The 6,000-nt window shown below is 42.8% G+C and overlaps 1 protein-coding gene across 1 annotated transcript in view; it reads left to right on the top strand.

The window, feature by feature from the left end:
* Positions 1-944: 944 nt before the first annotated feature.
* Positions 945-6,000, top strand: part of bcl9l (bcl9 like) — a 37,806-nt gene continuing 32,750 nt past the window's right edge. The window contains 1 exon segment of the mRNA XM_061719807.1: positions 945-1,371. The gene's annotated coding sequence lies outside the window, so the exon portion shown is untranslated.

Raw genomic sequence — 6,000 nt, 5'->3', positions numbered from 1 at the left:
TTTCGTCTCATCCTCTGAATGCAGTCGTCTTTGTGTCCACAATGTCAGAGGACGGATAAAAGACAACACATTTTTGAACCAGTGTCTCATTTGCACCTGAATATGGGAATTAATTTGGTTGTCAGCTCTCGTATGATGTCTTAAGTTAGGTTGAGACATCTTACAGGAGCAGGTCAGTCCTTCTTTACATTCAAAAGGCTCTTGGAAACTCTCCTCCTGAAAGAAAAGCTCTTACTGGAAACTGATTTATTGGAACTTGAGGTTTTTCAACCCTGGTCCCAGGTGATCCTCTCATCTGACTCAGGTGTGTTTTCTAACACATGCTGTACAGTATCTCCTATTAACCTGAATGCCCTCTTAATTGCATTTCCTCTGACATGTACAGTGTTTACTGTGGCTTGATTACTTTCTTCTGCCGTGACTCACTTTTGACTAAAAGTATCTGCTAAATGTATTTATTTTAAAAGGTAATTTAAAGCCATGTGTCTGGTTAAAAACTGTAAAGAAATGTGTTAAGATCACTTGAAGAAAGGTTACTGAGCTTTTTCCATCTGCCCACACCACTAGAGGGAGTATTCATCTGAGAAAAAATAGGTAAGCAGCAACAACTGGAACCTCTTCAACTTAAGTTTTTTATTTAGTTTTTTTTTTTTTTTTTTTTTTTATTAATTTGCATCTGGTATCTGATTAAAATCACTGTTATTTCCCGTTGAATTGTGTTCAACTAAAATATTAAATTTAAAGTGTAAATGTGGTTATAAGTGTGATTTAAAAAGGAATAAACAACTAAGTGGATGGTTGAATTAAGGTATGCTTTCATTTTAAGTTGTGAAAAAAATAAAAATAAAATAAAAGAGAAGAGTAACATAAATATGAATATGAAAGGCTGGAACGGTGTCATAAACGTCCAGCCCCCGCCTCTCTCTCCGGGTCCAGTATGACATATCAGCGCGGTGACATACGGATGCCCGCTTGGCCACACCGATCCCCGCTCCGCGCCGCGGCCGGGAGTGTTATTATGGACGCGGCAGCAGGGAAACGCAGCGAGCCATGAACCGCTGCAAGGTGACGCGTCCTCCGATTCCGAGCCAAACTTCAACCTAGACTAGACATGCCTACGGTATTCGTCGCCGTCTGAAGCCCTGCTGCTGCTGCTGCTGCTGCCAAAACTGCGGCGGATCCCCCGGATCCGGGACCAAATCTTGCAGCAGTGATACCAACAACCACGGCGGCCGGGGAGCGAGGAGGGGAGCGAGGAGAGGGGAGCGAGGGGAGCCAGCCACTCCGGCGGGGAACGTCGCTCGGTCGGCCGGCCGGCCGTTGGTCCTGACACCGGCCTCCTCCGAGAGAGAGCTCCAGCCGGATGGGGGGGTAAAGTAGCACGTTTTCAAAAAAATAAAAAAAAATAACACTGTCACAGCCGAAACGCCCTAGCTGTTGGTACCTTTTTTTTTAACGAAATGTCTCGTTTAAAAAAAAAAAAAAAAAAAAAAAACTAACTTTCCCGTCTGGTGTGTGGGGGAGTGGAGCCGTTAACAAAGTTAAAGATCCCGTCAGTTAAGGGCGGGAGCGCGCCGGGAGCGCGCCGCTGCTACGGCAACGGCTAAAGCCTGATTTATGGTTCCGCGTTAAATCGACGCAGTGTCTACGCCGTAGGTTCTGCGTCGATTTAACGCGGAACCATAAATCAGCCTTTAAGGCTAGTCATGAATCAATGTGCACCGTACCAAAAAAAAGATCAGTTCCTGTTTAGTTAATTCTGATCTGCTATGCAATTCTTCCTCCATTTTTTTTTAAATTCAGAACTGTTTCTCTGTTGCAACCCACAATATAAGCTTGTTTTATTGCTTGAAAACTTATTTTCTCTGTGTAAATATCAAAGAAGATATTTAGTTATAAAAATGCCAAGACACAGTGAGAAAAAGCTTATGATTTCTAAAAAAATGATAATAGAAGCATACATTTTATGACAAATGACTTTAATAGCTGGTATGATGGAAATGTTTTTTTTTTTTTTTCAGAGCCTACGGCGTACCCTACGCCGTAAGCTCTGCGTCGATTTAACGCGGAACCATAAATCAGCCTTTAGCATGCTAAGTTAGCCAGCAACGTCCCCCCTCCGCCACCAGCCGTTTCCTATCTTAGCACGTCAGCTAGCGTCTTGAATATTCAGTCTGCCACTCACGCATTTAATACCAAAAGCATTGAGGGTTTTTTTTCCTCCCTCCAGCTGGTTTATTGCATGTTAGAAAGGTGTTTGTTGTTTAATTTCAACAGGCTGCTGCTGTTTAGAGACGACCAGCGCCAGCTGGTCTGTAAAAACATTAACATGCTCCCACCAGCTGAAATAATGCTTCTGTAACTGGGACTCAATGTTTGATATTTAAGCAAACTCGTCACTTTTAAAAAAAAAAAAAAAAAAAAAACCTTTACAAGTGTCTGATAGCACTGAACTTAGTACAACCCAGCAGGTTCAGTGTGGTGAGGCAATACTGCTGTTAAACACAGCTACTACAACGTTTGTGTGTGTGTGTGTGTGTGTGTGTGTGTGTGTGTGTGTGTGTGTGTGTGTGTGTGTGTGTGTGTGTGTGTGTGTGTGTGTGTGTGTGTGTGTGTGTGTGTGTGTGTGTGTGTGTGTGTGTGTGTGTGTGTAGCACATGCAGATACGCTTGTGTGTATCTACAATATCCTGGAGAACTATATATAGCACCTAACAGAGTTTGCAACTTGATCCGAATTGTCTTTCAGGGCCACAGTGCGCTATGCATTTCTTTCCACCAGAGGAAATGTGTCTTTTGGCTTCGAGCATCTTTTTGATTGATTGGTTTTTATTCTGAAAGGGCAATTATACTACCACCTATGGCTGCCACTTGACTTCAGGTGCCCCTGTTAATGGATTCGTAGTGGACAATAATGGAAATTTGTGCTAAACAGTTGCTATAGTGTATTCAGGTTCGTGCTCTTTCCCCCCACATTAGTGTAAATGACAGTGACGATGATGAAGCACATCACTAAGGGGTAGCCATGTGCGGCACTAGTGGTACAGGACACGCTGGAAATGATTGACATACTCTAGGCATCAATGAAAAAACCTCCTGGATCTTCTCTTTCTTTTTGTCTGGAGTTGATTTGAATGATTAAAGACATGGCAGCTGCTGCAGGTCAACTGGTCCAGTGCAAGCTGACACAGATTTGTCCAGGTGCTGACAAAGTGTTTCTTATATGGCTAAGGTGATCTGAGAACATTGGGGTGAGTTACAGGGAGCACCGCTAAGGTAAGCTATAAAAGAATAATGGGATACTGAGAACGTTTCTTAATGACAGAATACACTCAGACACTTCAGGATGGGCTTAATGAAAAAAAGCAAGGCCTCGTCGCTGACACAGAAATGACACTGGCGTTCTGTTTCGTATCATCATCCTGGTGCTGTTGTGTTTCGGTGCGCTTATCTCTTTGCATGTTTTGCATACAGGCCTATATGTGGAAAGTGCTCCGTCAGCTGAGTCTGAAAATGTTCAATGACCTCGGTACGTTTCGTCACATTCGCAGTGGAGGAATACAGGCAATACCCTTTAACTTGGCTTTTTCTTTCTGTCTGGTGAGAACGGTGCCTTTTGAACTCTGTACTATCTAACCACAGTGAGACCTGTGACCCAACCATCGCTGCTCGTTTCCTTACAAATTCTGCTTTCTAGAGGTGAGAATGTAATGTTATCCAGTTAAAGGATTCAACACTACAAGTGAACATATGTTAACATCAGCTGCTCACATCTGTTTTCTTGCTTAAGCACCTGTTCTTTGAAAGCTGCGTGTGACATTTTTCTTTGCTGGTGGTGCTTGCATTTATTAATGTATTTACCAAACTTAACTCGTAACACATCCATATAAATACATAGCATTTCACAAATAGTTACAGACAGGAATCTTACTTAGAGTGTATGTGTGTATGTGTATGTATGTATATATGTATATATATGTGTATGTATATATATATATATATATATATATATATATATATATATATATATATATATATATATATTTTTAATACTCTGAAGCAGTAACCTTGTCCAGGAAGTTTGGGTCTGTTGGAACTGCATGCACAATTTTTCAAAACATTTTAGTGTTTAACTATGACTTGACTAGATAGATGTGGAAATAATTAATCAAAGTCGACCTCCCACATCAGAGTTGGCTCAAAGCACAACCAGTGAGCTCATCACTTTTATAATTAACCAAAGAGGCCAAACATGTGCAAACCTTTGGAGACCCGGAGGAAATGGGGTTAGGGGTTAGCCTTGCCGACCATTTGGTTCCAGTAGCTGTGCCTCCTTTTATAATGGATTAAAAAAATGTTAAATATATTTACTTATAATCTCCCCTCTCTGCCACCAGAAACGTTTTTGTTCTGGCCAAAACAACAAAAAGACTCCAAAATGTGTCTGTTTGAACACACATGCTGGAATATTTTGCAACCAAGACCGGTTTATTACATGATTGTGAATAAGAAGTAATTGCAGATGGGTATTTTCCACCAAGTCAGTTCCAGAGGTCTTTCAGAACAAAGTTTACATCCACTTTACTAGTCTGGTGTAATCCAAGAAATGAAGAAAGATTGCAGTTTTTTGACTGACCACTAGGGGCTGGTTCCAAGAGTGAGTCAATATCATGAACCTCCTTGTTAAAGGGGACCTAGTATGAAAAACACGTTTTCTCTTGCTTTAACATATATAAATTGGTCTCCCCTCAGCCTGCCAACTCAGAGAAGGAGGAAAGCAACCAAATTCTGCAGTGTCTGTACAGCCGCCCGGATGAGCCGTCCAGTGTGATGTGGCTTCTACGAGCCGTTCAGATTCTGCTCTCGTCGTTACGTAACGACGGGCGTGATTTACATAGGTCGGCCTCCGATGCGTGAAACCACGCCCACAACTAACTCCGCTGGCCGGAGCTTACGCCATTTTTTCGTAGCGGTGTATCTCGTCATTCAGACAGCCAATCAGCACAGCCTCATTATCATAGCCCCGCCCACTCAGAATCCCACATAGAGAAGGAGGTTAGAGAATGGGACGATAAAGACATAGAGGCTGAATTTCTAATTTATTTAGCAAAAAAAAAATCAAAAGCTTGTTTTTAAGACATTCAAGGCCTGTTTAAAATAGGTATTAGATAATATTAGATAGATAATAACCATAATAGGTCCCCTTTAAGTTGTCCAAATGTGTAGCAGGAGCATGTATATATTTCAGCCTGGTTTTGTTTGCATAACTGGATTTTACATGCAATGGTACGGGGGTCAAATGTTGACGTACCTCATTAGCTAAAATTATCTTAATGCACAAATGCGTGCATAATAAGGAGCACTGTCTTTTTGCTATCTCTTTAGCTACTTGGCAGCTTTGGTGAACTTGACCTCTGTGCTGCTAATTATATGATATCGCTTGTTGTCCTGTTAACTGTTACAAGACTGCTATGGTTTTGGTCGACCTGTAAGAGTTTTTTTTGTGGCTCTAGTGGCCCCCCATTCAAGTTGCAGACAGGAAGGGGGTAGAGAGAGAGAGAGAATGGGTATGACATGCAGCAAAGGTGCGCAGGCCGGGATTCAAACCTGCGACCACTGCAGGAGGACTGTAGCCTCAGTGTATGAGCCACTTGCTTAACCCACTGCACCACCGAGCGGCCCGACCTGTAAGAGTTTGATGTTGAAGCTTAGCCGAGCACCCCAATGTATCTATGTTCGCACCAGCTTCAAGCCAGCTAGCCACTGACAACCAGCTAGACTCTCTTGCTCGTCAGTTTCTACTCCTCGCAACAGTGGCGTCAACTGTTTGTTTGACCTTTGCATCAGACCCTTCCGAGTTGATTAATGGGACCACTAGCCGACAGGTAGCCTAGCCCGGCGTTGCTCGAGGCATGTGTGACTGGCCAGTTGGTCTGGGCCTGCGGGGGGCCCTTGACCAGGTCATTTAGCAACCGGCTGAGGTCTGCAGTCATCAGTGACT

Source organism: Cololabis saira, chromosome 4, assembly GCF_033807715.1.
Source record: "Cololabis saira isolate AMF1-May2022 chromosome 4, fColSai1.1, whole genome shotgun sequence".
NCBI classification, from domain to species: Eukaryota; Metazoa; Chordata; class Actinopteri; order Beloniformes; family Belonidae; genus Cololabis; species Cololabis saira.
Note: the sequence above shows the minus strand (reverse complement) of the source record. Positions and strands in the feature narration are given on the sequence as shown.